Source organism: Prionailurus bengalensis, chromosome C1 (assembly GCF_016509475.1).
Source record: "Prionailurus bengalensis isolate Pbe53 chromosome C1, Fcat_Pben_1.1_paternal_pri, whole genome shotgun sequence".
NCBI classification, from domain to species: Eukaryota; Metazoa; Chordata; class Mammalia; order Carnivora; family Felidae; genus Prionailurus; species Prionailurus bengalensis.
This window is the reverse complement of record NC_057345.1, coordinates 178,925,419-178,940,539: the sequence shown is the minus strand read 5'-3', so window position 1 is coordinate 178,940,539 and position 15,121 is coordinate 178,925,419. Positions and strand designations below refer to the sequence as shown.

General features: G+C 41.1%; 1 protein-coding gene across 6 annotated transcripts in view; it reads left to right on the top strand.

Annotated features, from left to right (window-relative positions):
* The first annotated feature begins 533 nt into the window (after positions 1 to 533).
* Positions 534 to 15,121, top strand: part of STAT4 (signal transducer and activator of transcription 4) — a 114,927-nt gene continuing 100,339 nt past the window's right edge. For 3 of the 6 annotated variants that reach the window (XM_043577340.1, XM_043577341.1, XM_043577333.1), the window contains exons 1-3: positions 545 to 640; positions 4,039 to 4,186; positions 8,378 to 8,470. The gene's annotated coding sequence lies outside the window, so the exon portion shown is untranslated. Of the gene's footprint in view, positions 641 to 4,038; positions 4,187 to 8,377; positions 8,471 to 15,121 lie in introns of all 6 variants that reach the window. The other 3 variants (XM_043577339.1, XM_043577334.1, XM_043577337.1) reach the window with 3 other exon arrangements.

Below are 15,121 nucleotides of genomic sequence, written 5' to 3'. Positions count from 1 at the left end.
TAAGTGTGGTCAGTTGACACTTAAAGTTTTATGGTATGGTGGGTTTAGAAGGTGGCCAATTTGTCTTGTTTTCCTAGGACTCTCTCAGTTTGGGTGCTAAAATTCCACTCCCTCAGAGACTCCTCAGGACACCAGTCACCATAGGGTGCTGTACTTAAAACTTCTTTACTTTCCAAAAGGAACAAGGATTTAAGGGTGGCTTGTGCTGGCCACATAAAATAATTTACATTTAAACATGTGTGAATTACTTTAGCATGCTTCCTCCTTGAGAAGAATCCTAAAACAAGCAAAGAGGACCAGCAATGGGACATTGCCCTGGGTGACTTTATCATGTGCTGTGGCTAACTGGGGACTTCACCAAGGACAGTCTTGGTGAGTTCTCATCCAAAACAGGATTTAAGCTCACTGTTTGTTTCTGTGGCTCTGAGAAAAGATGGCTGTCCTAGTAGTGGGCAATAAACCAGGTCCATGATTGGTTCTGCCCTCCTCTAGGTCATAGGAGCACCCGTGACAACACAGGAGTGGGTCTACCAGGTGGCCAGAGCCTTCCCACACAGCCACACCATTCCACCTTGGCAAAGGTACACTCTGTCACCCGCACACGATATTTGATTGCTTCCTGGATCCACAGGCTTGAATGGTATGTAGAAAAATGTTCAAGATTCTAGAAATTGTTGTGGGCTATAGGCTAGAGCCATGGAGTTTGTGAATTTAGGGAAAGTAGTTGACAGGGGAGATGGAAGGACGCTGGCTCCTCATTGATCTCCCTCTTCCAAGTACCCTGCACAACTTACCTTTTATTTACTTACTTTGCATTCTGGGTGTACACACCAAGTTTTGCTTAATGAAAATATTCTCTATATTGCTAGAGTGTTTGAAAAGACCAAAAATATGAGATTCAGAGTATTTATCACATTTACCCATACAGATATGTTTATGAATATTTTAAACCATTTGAGGGCTGAAATGACCCCATTATGCAATATCTTATACATATAAACATTTTTTTTCTTTAATTTCTAAATACAGCATTCCTCCCCTCTCTTTTTTACACTTTAAGGCTGAGAACTTGGTCAGATTCCAGCTCTGCTGTTTTCTAGCTTTGTGACTGTGACAAGTAGATTTAAGCTACTTGAGCCTCTGTTTCCAGGTGTATAACATGAGTGTAAAAATCCTGACGTTCTGAGTTCTGGGAGGATGAAAGGAAGTAATGTACATAAAGTGCCTGGCATGTAGTTGCTTGATAAATGGTAGCTAGTGTTCTACTAAACTGACCATGAAGCTTCACAATGGAGCCCTTGCGTACCTCTCCAGTCTAGTTTCTCACGGCCCCCTTATAGTGCACCCCATTCTGGATTGACTATCTCTACAAGTTCTGCCAGGAATGTAACAGACTTCCAGGACAAAGAAATTAAAGAGTTTTGTGAGCTTTTTACCATGTGTCTAGGAAGGGTGGCCACAGACGCTCGAAGTACGAATTTATAATGCCACCCTGCACAAAAATCTCTTTGCTTTGAATACACTATTCTCATCTGCCTGTGGTCCCATTTCTCATCTTCTTCAGCAGACAAATTGCTAGTGTTCCCCCAAGCTTCAACTTAGGAGTCACCTCCTTATCCCATACTCCTCCCATCGAGACTAGGGGCCCCTCCTCTGCCTCCTACCACAGAACTCATGGGAAGTCACTGCAAATGCATGCTTTCACATTTTACCCCTCACAATTTAGCAAACACATTTCATGGGGTCTGTATGACCACAGGCTATTCTAAGAGGCTCTCCCTACTCACAACCCCTGGATGGCCATGTTTGCATGGTGTGACCCTCCAGGCCACTCCACTGACCCCTCCAGTTGAAACTGGAATCGTTAAGAGCCCCTGACCCAAGGTCTGTGCTATGAATTATGATTCATGACTTGTCACGTACGGCAGTGGATTCAGTCCTATTTGTACATCAGCATCACCAGTGGAACTTTAAAGCAAATGCACATGCTATGCATTATATCTCTAAAGATTCTGATTCAGTGGGCCAAGGGTGGATCCATGCACTGGTACTTTTTTTAAGCCCTTTAGGTGGTTCTGAGAAGCATCCAGGACAAAAGACTCTCTGGGCTAGCATAGAAAGAAGAACTGGTCTAATTAGATTCTATTGCAAATTTGAACGAAGAAAAATGGAATGAACTTTATAATGAGCAGTGCAATGGAAAGTGACAGAATTTAATTGGACTGAACAGGGTTATGCAATGTCAAAGGGACTTGTCATCTGAAGTTACCAAGGAGCAGAGCACATGTGGATAGTAAAGAAGTTGGTCGTTACAGAGGAGAGCAGAGCTGATATGCAGAGAGAAGCCGGCACCACAAGAGAACGAAAGACAAAGACAGAGATGGAATATCACAGGGAACAACAGGAGTAGACAAAGAGATGGAACAGAGGTGGAGAAAGAGAGAGGACTGGGAGAGACAAACAGGCAGAGAGAGCGTGTGTGAGTGAGAGAGAAGCCCCTTTCAGAATGGCTGCCATCAGCTTACTCCCCCAAACTAGAAACCTCTGTGGATTTCTCACTCATCGACATCCAATCTCTGCCTCAAAAACAATCTCTGAAGTGGCTTTTTCCCTTCTCATCCTGTTGCCACTGCCTTATTCCCAGCCCTCATGAACACTTGCTGAGACTACGGCAAAACCCTCAACCTGGCCTCTCTCCCTCTAAAACCCACCCGCCTGGGTCTATTCTCAACACTATGGCTATTCACCCCACCTCTTCCTCTCTGTATGAAACCACAGGCCTTCCTGATCTGGCCAACCTGCCTTGCCACCTCTACGAGGACCACCCCGCCCCCGAAGATCTCATACCCCTTTGGAGCAGATCAGCCCCTCGTCTTTGTACATGTGGTTCCTTCTTTTGTTTGTAGCAATCTCACACTCGGCCTTCAAAACCTAGCTCAAAAATCACCTCCCTGGTGCCTTTTCACCTCCTTCAAACATGGTTAGCTTATTACAAAGCTCCTACCTTCCCCATTAGACCGTGAGCTCTTTGAAGACAAGGACTCTTTCCCACTGATCTCGGAGGCACTCAGTGGGTGTGTTGTCAGTGAATTTGAGGAGTGGCGTGTAATGGGTGAGCAACAGCTACAGAACCGGGGTGTCCCGGGCAGGTGGGCCAGCCCTGGGTAGGTCTCTGCATCCCCACACTCTGCTCCCAGATTGTCAGTGTCTTGTCTTCGGCCACATTTATATCCACAGATCCTCTAAAGGCTCCAATCAGGTTTTTCCCAAAGCTCCATGGAAACCTCAGCAGAGGCTTCTGGAGGTGATGGTTGTGGGCTGCAAAGACGACAGATGGGGTGAAGCAGCCACTCGTCCGTGTAGGTATTTGGACTGCCCAGATGCACATAAGAACAATCTCCTTCCTTTTTATTTGGAATCCTAAGAAAATGCCTAGATATGAAAACTTAATTTTGAAAAGGGAGAAGACAGAAGTGTGAATTAACTTATTCTCCATGACCTGAACCACTTATAGCCTCCAACAAAGCTTGCGGGGGGAAATTCTGAGTACAATCAATGTTGAAACTATCCTCCTGATGCAGAAATGAATATACATAGAGCAATTTCTGACCAGCAAATTTTGTATAAATATGTAAAATCTATTTTGCATATTTTGTCCCTGTTGACAGTGATGACCAACGGAACAAGATTTTCGCTCGCTAGAGGAAATGCAGTAGCATGCATCAGGAAAATTAACTTGGAAATTTCTAGCGGATAAGCATGATTTTGGGGCCTAGTGAATGTCAATTCGAGAACTCTCATGAGTCCTAGTTCTTCCACTGGCTGAAAAAAAAAACCTTAAAATCTTGAATTATGTGCTAAACATTTTCATTTTGCTCATAACTCCCTTGAGTCGCTTGGCATTTAATGGAAAATGAGTAGGAAGGGGAAGATCTCTGCCAGCTGAAAGGACAGAGGCTAGTCTGGGCAGAGTGTTTTGTAGGGTGCAGATCTGAGTGTAAGCCAACTATTTTAAAAGCCTTCGTTCTTGTATGCTAGCACATGACCTCTCCAGAAGGGTGAGGAGATGCCAGAGGTACATATTTACCATCTGGAGTGAACCACGCAATTCATCTAGAAACCTGCCTCACCATGAACTTGAAATTAATCACAGTGATGAACAAGGAGAACATGCTGGGTCAGAAAGGTCAGTTTCATTTGATAAGAAACGAACACGTGGCCTAGCTGGCAATGTGCTGACATTCATTACCTTCAGGAAAACTCTATACAACCTCTCCCTCTGGAGAGGACTCCTGGGAAAGAAAAGGGCTCGCTCTGAGGCCATAAAAATGAGAACCCCTTCAAAGCCATTGGCTTTTGATGGTGTCCAGAATCACAATGATCAGGGGCACCTGGGTGGCTCAGTTGGTTGAGCATCTGACTTCAGCTCAGGTCATGATCTCCCGGTTTGTGGGTTCGAGCCCCATGTCTGGCTCTGTGCTGACAGCTCAGAGCCTGAAGCCTGCTTCGGATTCTGTTTCCCTCTCTCTTTGCCTCTCTCTCTCTCAAAAATAAATAATTTTTTTTTAATTTTAAAAAAGAATCAAGATGATCATAACTCCATCCGATGTTGCTCTTTTTTGTCCTGAAAGGGAAAACATCTCTCCATCCACGCCTATGAGGTTTCCTGTGTTTGCTCAAATCATGTCAGAAATAGAACATCTAGTTAGTAATCAAGCACCAGTTGGAGCTGTGTACTACTGAACGCATGGTTTTAATTTTGAAACTCTCACTCCATTGTTCTTTAGCACTGTGAAGGGCTTAGAACTCAACTAACTACATCTCCCACTTTGGCTTGGGAAACCAAGAACAGATCTGGCTTCAACTCCAAGCAGGCTAGAGCCAATTTTGTTGGGTTTTGGTGGCTGCTGTTACTTGTTTTTGAAAGAGACATGGACAGAAAAGAGCAGCCACGGGGATGGTGTTTGAAGTCTGCTTTTGGTGTTTGGGGAAATAGGTACCTATCGCTATAAAAGGCATTTCCTTCCAAATGTCAAAGAATTCTTCACTGTTTCAACTTAGCTCTCAAAACTGAAATGTTTGGGGAGTTGAAATCTGTTAAGCAATCAGAATTCAGTGGGTAAGAGAAGAAATGAAGTCATCCAACAGAATTCCTTGCTTAATGAGACTATAATCCATAGTTTTCTCTTGAAGCGATCCAGCCTGGAAATCGGTTTTGTGGACGAGTCTAAGTTCTTGTACTTTTCTGCTTCTATGTCTTAGAAACCCTCATTCCCAAATTTTACTCTCATGTCCCTGAAGGTGACTTTTGAATCTGTGTGCGCCGAGGAAATGACATCAAACAGAGATGGGTTAAAATCATCACTTTGCCCCTCAACTGCTGTTTGACTTTGCCTAAGTTACTTGGACCCTCTCACTCTCTGTCTCCTCATCTATAATATGCAGATAGTGATAACTATCTTGCAGGGATTATTTTAAGACCAAATGAGATACTGCTATGTTCCCTATTTGGATAATATACACAACTCCTTTAAAGTAAAATGATTATGTAAAATTCACTGTTTACTTAAATTATTTTTATCATAATGTTACTTAAGTGTGCACATATAAAACTAGACAAAAATTCGTTAAGACATACACCCACCCTTACTTTCCAACACGTACAACACAAATTTTTAAAGTCAAATTAAAATGAAAATATAATCTGTAAAATTCAAATAAACAACATAAATTCAATAGAATGGATGTTTCACTGAAATTAAATGCATTGACAATGTGAATTTGACATAGTTATGCAAAGGTCCGTTTGGGTTCAGTGAGGCTAACGATATCCAGTTCTGTGGCATAAGTGTCCCAGGAGCTCAGCTCCTGGAGAGCTCTCTTGGCCCGTTTGCCATGACATGATGGGTTGTAGGGCCCTTGTCCATCTTTGTCTGAGACGATTGCTTGGGCTAAAGAGTGGTCTCATTTACCCAGCTACCTACAATCCCAGACAGGGTCACAGGGGACCCTAACGGGCCAAGTTCAGCCAGAGGGAGACTTCATTTTGTTGCTCAGCTGTGAACAGTCTCATAGATACCCATTCTTGAGAGGGCTTAAGAAACCCACTGAAAAGTCTTCAACAGAGGGGCCATATGTTAACTTTATCTTTTAGGAGACTCACTTTGGCAAAAGTTTTGAGGATGGGTTGGAGTGGCTGAGAACAAAGTTAGGGGAGGACAACTGGGCCATAGAAATCCTCCAAATTCATGAGCTTGACATTTAAAACATCATAATGCTCACTGCTCGCTGGCTTTATCTTCTACTTGCTAATATGGAGCTTTAGCTTCTGCTGATGTGCCTTGCTTTACCTTGCCCGAACACAGTGTTTTCTTGTCTATTCACCTTATACTGACACCTTTCTCTTCACTTATGATGTCTTTTCCAAGCCCTTCTCAAAAATCTCAGGGCACCTGGGTGGCTCAGTTGGTTAAGCGTCTGACTCTTGATCTCAGTTCAGGTCTTGATCTCAGGGTTGTGAGTTCAAGCTCCACATTGGCCTCCATGCTGGGTGTGACACTTAAAAAAAAAAAAAATCCCAACCACCATTTAGGGTTTATCTCCACCCAGCCTTCCTTGGTTTGTTCAAATTACCTGATACAAGTCACAAATTACCTGTTTTGAGGTATTTTTGTTCAATGTTAACATTTGTCTCTTCCAGCAATTGGGATCAAATTTGATGGCAGGGACATGTCTTGACCAAGTTGACTTTCCACCTGGTTTTAACTTAATGCAGCTCATTGTTTCTGCTGGTTCTCAGTAATTTACTGAATTAATAGATGAATAAATAAACCACCCGCTGACTTATCTTACAGACACCTGTATTCAGGTATAAGGAAATTATTTAGTAACAGCTTAAAATGTATTCAAACTGGATGTTTTACATCAAGTTCATAATGAAACATGAGAGTTCAAGATATATAAGCTTGTCAGAGATCTGTAAATGAGATTTATTTAATGAGTTATTATGCAAAAGAACATATAGAGAAATGAAAAGCCCCAGAAAATGAGTGATGTAGAAACATGCTTGGAAGAATAACAGTTTACTGATTTATGAGAAAAGTAAAAATAGAAGTGAACAGTGAAAAGTCTGAAATAATCTTTTCCCCATATGTTTTGTTTCATGTTTGTTTTGCTTCTGACTGTGAAAAAAACAAAGTTGCAGATAAAAGATAGCACTTTTAGTTGGTAGGAACAGGGTACTAGTTAGCAACATATTGAAACTGTATAAAGCAGTAAGTTAAAAAAAAATTAGAAATCTGGGACCTACAGACAAGGGTGGAACCATACTTTAAACTTACAGTTTAAAAAAAGTTAAAAAGGAGGTGCACCTGGATGGCTCAGTCAGTTAGGCGTCCGACTTCAGCTCAGGTTGTTATGTCATGGTTCATGGGTTCGATCTCACGTCAGGCTCTGTGCTGACAGCTCGGAGCCTGGAGCCTGCTTGGGATTCTGTGTCTCCCTCTCTCTCCACCCCTCCTCCACTTGCACTCTATCTCTCAAAAATGAATAAATTAAAAAAAAATTTTTAAGTTAAAAAGGAGCCAAGTTGTGATGAAAAGAGCTGTTTAAAACATTATTTTTTTTTGAATTTTTGTCTTATCTTGTATCAAATTTTCAAAGTAGAGGAAAAAGTAATTGACTTAGTTTGGTAATTTTTAAAATAGAATAGTTAGTACTGATGAGATCATAATCCAAATGCTCCCTGATACAGCTGCTGTCACTGGGGAGAAACCTCACCAACTGTTCATCATTTTTATTTTCTTACACCTATTAAGGTACCTTTCAAAAACAAGGCATTTAATAAGTGTTTGGTGAATGAGCGAGTGAATGAGTGACACATGAATAATTAACAACGTGCAAAGCAGTCACCTGGTGACCGCTCTTTATTCTCAGAGGAACAATCTTCATAGGCCCATGCTTGAAAATGCAATTTTTTAAGGGACAGAAAACGGCATGGCATCTTAGATTGTCTTAATCTTGGTTCTAGACCCCTGGCACAAATATGTCCCCAGTTCTGGTCTCTATCTGCATTCCTCTGACCTGGAATTCTCAGTCTTCTCGTGGCCTCTCTGGCTGGGCTGTGGGATTTGCACCACCAGCTCCAGCTCTGACACCCAGCTATAATTTGCCTCTCGTTTGTCAATAGATTAAAATATTAGATTGGCGTGGGGGGAAAATGTAGTTCATGTAAAGTCAATACCTCGTTCTTCTCACATCATTCACTGTGGCATTTCTTCCCCTTGCTATAGAACTTGAGTTTACCGGTCTTTAACTTTCAGAACTCAACCTTTTTCCCTTTTATTATACAACCATTTCATGTTGGCTCTTTTCCCAGTGTGCTGGCACTTCCTCAGTCCTCCATGAAATGTTAAAGAGTAACAGATGTAACCCTGCAAAACGTCAACCAATTCAGCGAGTTCACTGTGAAGTAAGTCACACTCCTTGTAACTTTGAACACAGCTTCTTTAAAAACAATCTACTGTCTGTTTGCCATTCTCTTTCTGGGTTCTCTGTCCTTATTTCTAGTCCATAGTGTGGTACTATATTGATTACCAATCAGGCAATAACTGGCTGCTTCTGATAGAAATTCAACTCCCAAGTTGCTTAAGGAAAAAACAAAAAAAAAAAAAAGGAACTAGATGTCCGAGGCTAACTGGGAGGTCCAGGGGTCCAGGGCTATGGATACAACTAGAACCAGGGACACATGTTGTCTTTATTCAGTAACATCTTCCATAGATAGAAGAGGCCACTGAAAGTGGCTTACATGGTCCTTACCAGTCAGCATCCCGAAGAGAGAGCCAGAGAGATTGAGTACCCTGACTGGGGTCCCACCATGGGCCCAAGAGCCTGGGTCACAATGAGGAATAAAACATTGCTGGATGGAGACTTCTATGTTCTTCACAACAAAGCCCAAAATGAAATCGGAATCTGGCAGCCATTCTGGATAGTTCTAGTCTCCCACCCTCAAATATTACAAAAAATCTACTTTGAGAATCTGAATTACCTATACAGTTGCGCTTAAAACGAAATATACCTAGGAACAAGGTAGACTCTCCAATTAGTATAAAAACCAAAGTCTCAGGGTGAGAAACCACGCATTTCAGCTGTGCTTTTGAATAAACTCAATCAGGTGAATAAGCAAGGCTGAAACAATAGCCCTTTCTGAGCCAGAGTTTACACAATACAGTTCACAGCAAAGGTGATAAACTCTCCAGAGAGGAGGACTCTCCAGGACGTTTCCTCTGTGTTGGCCTTGGCTTGTCAAGGTATTCTCTGTAGTAACCTGACCTTGAGTTTTGCGCAGGCATCATTTACAAGAGTTAATTACCTTCCACCAGACAACATTTACTCTATTGGCTATCTCCAAAGAAAAGAGCAGCACTGTATTGGAACCTTCCATTTAAGGAATCAAGTAGGGCATGGGTGCAGCCAACTAACACAGATTCGGTGCTCGGTCAGTATTGCTAGAGGAGACAACGATGTCAGTGTAGTTCTTAATACTTGGCCATTTGCCTTAAATAGAGTGTTAGGTTCCCTATCTAAGTATTCTGCCCTTTGCTGGGAAGATGAGTTGACTGGATGACTAATTGTTTTTTTTTCCCCTTTGCCAACCACTGTATGTGATCCATTGTTATCATCATTAAGCAACATCCAGTGACTTTCTCTGGGAATGGCATACAAAGTTAGAAATACACGGGGAATACAGACTTCCCCTATGATGTCAGCTTTTATTTTAGTTTAAACATTTTGAAAGGATGTCCCAAGTAAGCCAGACATCTTGTTTACAATGGGGCAGTATTTTAGAGTGTGGGCAAGAGGACAATGCGCTTCTGGTCCAAGTTACCACTGTGCAATCACGTCAAGTTTCATGTTACATCTGATACGACCACACATGACCAGCTTTTCCACCCTGAGAGAATCTGCAGATTGAATGTGGCTGAAAAGGGAGTTTGAAAGGATAGCTTTTCAGTACATTACCACGGATGTCAGGATTTGAGAATGGATGTTATTTTGTGTAATGAATGATTATTAATCATTTATATCATAACAACATTTGTTAAATATTAATACTTCTCTTGTGATTTCCTTGCAAATTTTTCTACTCCCTGTAGCAAATAAGGTAGTGAATGCAGAGACCTTGCCTTTATATAAAAAGTGAATTGGGTTATTAGAGAACGTTCTCTGAAAAAAGCAGCCAACCAGCCAATAAGCAGTAGTGGCTCTAGAATTTCCAAAAAGAGAGGATTTAAAAGTGGCCACTTATCTGGAGGGGACAGGGAGAGGACTTGTCTTGAAGGTGCATTTGTGTAACAAGTACACCACCTTTATTCTGATGATATATCTTGGGGAGTGCTATGGAAAGTGTTATGGAAAGGCAAGAGATCCTTGATACCTTGGCATTACCACTCTGTGTAAACTTGACAACCCTAAATAAATACAGTGCAAAGAAAGGTTTTATCTCAATTGACCAAATTCCTGGCTCAGATCTCACCTAGATATGAATCTAACAATGTCACCATTCAGGTATTCGAGTTAAGCAAAACCCAGAATAAATCTCTGTAATCGTTTGACCTAAGTATTATTGTTCACATTCCCCTCTCCTTCCCCCTACATCCATCCTGCTGTAAAGTACTGTCCCATACCCTCGCCAGAGCCACAGAGCAAGTTCGTGGGGCCTAGTTTATTAATTCTGTAAACACCATGATATTTCAGGGTCAAGGCCATTACACAATCCCGAATGAGAAAAGCCTAGAGAATAACATTCATCTGTTTTACATGTGAAGGAAACTCAGAAGCCTTCATTTTTTATCTCCCTGCCAGTTGGCTTCCCTGTGAGAAGAGTACCCTCTGGTGCTCAGTTAAGGTTCTAGCCTTCAAACTAAGGAAAAGAAAACCTTTACAACCTGACCAATATAGACAGCTTTATGTGATAGGACTGGCTGTCCTTAAAATAGCACTTTTCCATTAAAAACTGTGTTGTTAGTTTTGTGTTAGACTTTCCCCCTTTGCTCTAATAGAGTATAAAACTAAGCAGGAACTTGGTAGTCCACACAGAAGGATCGACCCAGGCAGTAGCCGAAAAGGTAAGACATGCATTTATTGCCCCCTCATCAGCAACGATTTGAGAAGTCGAACAATTCTTCAGAGAAAGAAGATAGCAATTCTTCACTTTTTACAAAATTTTTTCAAATGTTTATTTTTTTGAGACAGAGAAAGACAGGGTGAGTCAGCGAGGGGCAGAGAGAGGGAGACAAAGAATCCGAAGCAGGCTCCAGGCTCTAAGCTGTCAGCACTCAGCCCGACGCAGGGTTCAAACCCACGAGCCATGACATCATGACCTGAGCCGGTCAGGCACTTAACTGACTAAGCAACCCCGGAGCCCCAGCAATTCTTCATTTTTGACTGCACAGTCCTTGATAATTTCTATATATGTAAGAAAGAATGATTCACCCTTCCAATGACATTTTTTTCACAAATCATTTATTTGTTACAGGTGGTTATTTGCTTTGGGGATTTTTTTTTTCTTGTAGCAAGGATTTCCAAGCTGGTGAAGATCTTATAGAGGCTTTTTCCGTAGAGATGAGTAATAAAAACCCTCAGAGTTTCCAGACAGGGATACTAGTATGAAATGTGGGTGATAAAACTGAACATGAGCCTATTGTTCCAACCAGTTAAGTCTGCATTGGGTTGCCTCATCCTTTTAAGAAGATCAAACTGACGAAATGAGGAGAGAAAAGGAAGTAGTTGTTGCGGTTTATGGCTTCCAAAATATTTGCATTCATCCTGTCTTGATATATAGAGTAATGTCTGCCTTGGTTCTCCTCTGTTTCCCCCTTTTCTTTCTCTTCTTTTTTGGGGGAGGTCATGGAGCTAGTGTGTACCATGATTAGAGCTAGGAAACGCAGCTTTATTTTTATTTTATTTTTTGTTTATTTATTTATTTTATTTGAAAGAGAGAAGGGGGGAGAGATGGATAGAGAAAGAGAGAGAGAGACTCTTAGGCTCTAAGCTCAGTGTGGAGCCAGACGCAGGGCTTGATCTCATGACCCTGGGGTCATGACCTGAGCCGAAATCGAGAGTTGGATGCTCAATGGACTGAGCCACCCAGGCTCCCCGGAAATACTGCTTTACAACAGAGAAAGCGCACCAGTAGCATTCAGGTCTACAGATCTGCATTATCTGTTCGGAACAGTGTAAGTCTACACTGTGCTTTGTGAGATATACATAGAGGGGTATACATTTTAAAAATTATGCCAAAATTGAGATTCCATTTTCCCTAAAAGTCTTGATTTGCAGCTCCTCCTGAAAGATGTTCCAGAGAAAAAAGATTTTCAGGTGCCTGTTAGAAAGGTTCTCCACAAGTCCATTAACTACCTGTTCCAGGAGGCCTTTGAATTTACAACACTGGATTTAGGGCCATTCTTCATTGGATAATCTTCTGCTAGTAGACAGACTACACAGCGCTGATGTTGCACTTCAGAGGGGTTCTATCCAAAACCCTATCAGCTCCAATCTTGCTTACCTACTTTGCTCCTTCAAACTATGAAATTAAATTTTATTTTGTCCCTTCCCACTCTTTTTATTCCACAGTAGCCCAGTAGAACAATGTTTGTAGCTCAGAGATGCTGCACCTTGTAACATCTCCACCCACTTTTCCTCACAGTGATTCCAACATGGGAGAATCTGGGTCACAGGTATAGACGTACTGTGACTACTCAGAAGGGAGATACTGAAGTTCCCACCTAGGACCTTAAATGTCCCACAAAGCAGCTTAGCATTAGAAAAAAGCATCCCTTTCTCTCATTGGATGAGGCCCTGCATAGAGGCTCATGTCCTGGGAACTGGAGCAGTTCAGACTTCAGTCCTCACTCATCTTCCCAACCGGGCTCCCTTGTGCAATGAACAAACCGAACAACTGTTCCTAAATGTCCTGGTACCAACTAACCTTGTTTATCATGACTTGCCCAAAGCATCTTTTGTTCAGGTTATTTTCCTCACTCTCTGGAAGGCTGCCAGTCTTACCTTCTTTAGGCAGGTAGAACATCCTTGCCCTTTCCCCTGACCGAATACAATTCTTTAATTCTTCACTCTTTCTGTTAACCACATCTCCGTATTTTTGGACTTCTTCGGTTCATTTTAGCCTTTAACTTTTCTGAATTCCTGTGACATTTGTGCTTAGTATTGAGGTCAACTGAGCACTTATAGTTTCATATGCTTATTTTGTCTTCTCTGCCAATGTGATGTATCTTCAAGAAGATTCTGACCTAGAATCATTCTCATTGTGATAAGCACACCATAGCAGTTCAGTAAATATTTCATACTGAATTGAATGGATTTCCAAACAAGTATATAGCTCTGGCACTTAAAAGAGCATCTGGGGACTTCTGCTTTGAACATGATGGATTGAACAGGGATTAGGGTTGCCAGATAAAATCCAAGAAGACCCATTAAATTTGAATTTCAGGCATACTTATACTATAACTATGGGTCATACATATACTAAACAAGTACTTGCTGTTGATTTGACATTCAGATTTAACTGAGAGTCTTGTTTTATTAAATCTGGCAGCCCTTCCAGGGGTCGGTTTATCCTCCTCCCTTAACAGAAAAAGAAAAAATACACATACGAAACAATGGGTTTTCAGGCATTGGCAAACAGAAGCAGTGCAAGAGAATGATCCCTGGAAGAAGCGAAGAAATGAGACATCTTTCTGCTCCATCTTATTTTCTGGAGAACATTTCCAGGACGCAACACAGAAAGCGGGAACTCAAACAGACCCTGGAAGTCTCCCAAGATGAGAAGACAGAGTTGAGAATTTGGGGAGACCAAGATGGCCAAAATTCACAGGGCAGAGCACCAGATAGGAGACTGCTGAACACTCCCCTTGATTCTTCAGTTACTGATCAGTGCATGTGTGTGAGGGAACTACCCACAGTTAGGGGAATAAAACCACTCGAGAGGAGTGGGGGGAACAACTTAGCTCACACAGCGCTTAGTACATGCTGTCAACAGGCAGAGCAGGGAAATTGTCAAAATGAGTAAAAAAGCAAGACCAATTATTCGCTACCAATGGGAAGCCCACTTCGAATATAAAATAAATACGTTAAAATATCTGGAAATGAATATACCATTCTGACATGAATCAAAGAAAGCTGAAGTGGACATATAAATATAAAATGAAGTCGACTTCAGAGCAAAAAATATTTATCCCAGATAAAAAGGGTCATTTCATAATCATGAAGGGAAAAATCATCAATTGGGCAAGAGAATCCTAAATGTTTATGTACCTAAACATGAAGCCTCAGAATACATGAAACAAAATGTGACAGAACTGGAGGAAAATGCAGAATTATGGCTGAAGATTTCGACACTCCTCTGATAATAATAACTGAAGAAATAGGCTGAAAATCTGGAGTGAAATACAAGAGTTGAATACCACTGTCAACCAACTTTACCTAATTGATATTGACAGAACACTCCTCCAACAGCTACAGAGAACACATTCTTTTAAGTGAACCCTAAACATTGACCAAGATAGGCCATATTATGTCACTAAAAAAAGAATCAATAAATTTAAAATAACTCAAATTAAAAAAATTCTCTAACCACAATGGAATTAAGTTAAAATAAGTAATAAAAAGATATCTAGAAAAGTCTCCAAATATTTGGAAACTAAATGACACAGATCTAAAGCAAAACAAAACAAATGCATACATCATAGAAGAAATCACAGGGAAATTAGAAAGTATTTTGAACAAAATGACTGAGAATTAAACTATAATATATCAAAGTTTGTGGGATACAGCTAAAGCAATGGGAAAGGGGAAACATATATGTTTATCTTAGAAAAATCAATGACTTAAGCTTCTACCTTAAGACACACGAAAAAGAAAAGCAAATTGAAACCAAAGTTAGCAGAAGGAAATAATAAAGGCAAGAGCAGAAATCAATGAAGCAGAAAGCAGAAAAGCAATATAGAGAATCAATGAAACCTAAAGCTTGTTTTTTCAGATCAATAAAATTGATAAGCTTCTAGTCAGATTGTCCTGGAAAAAAGAAAAGATACAAATTACCAAT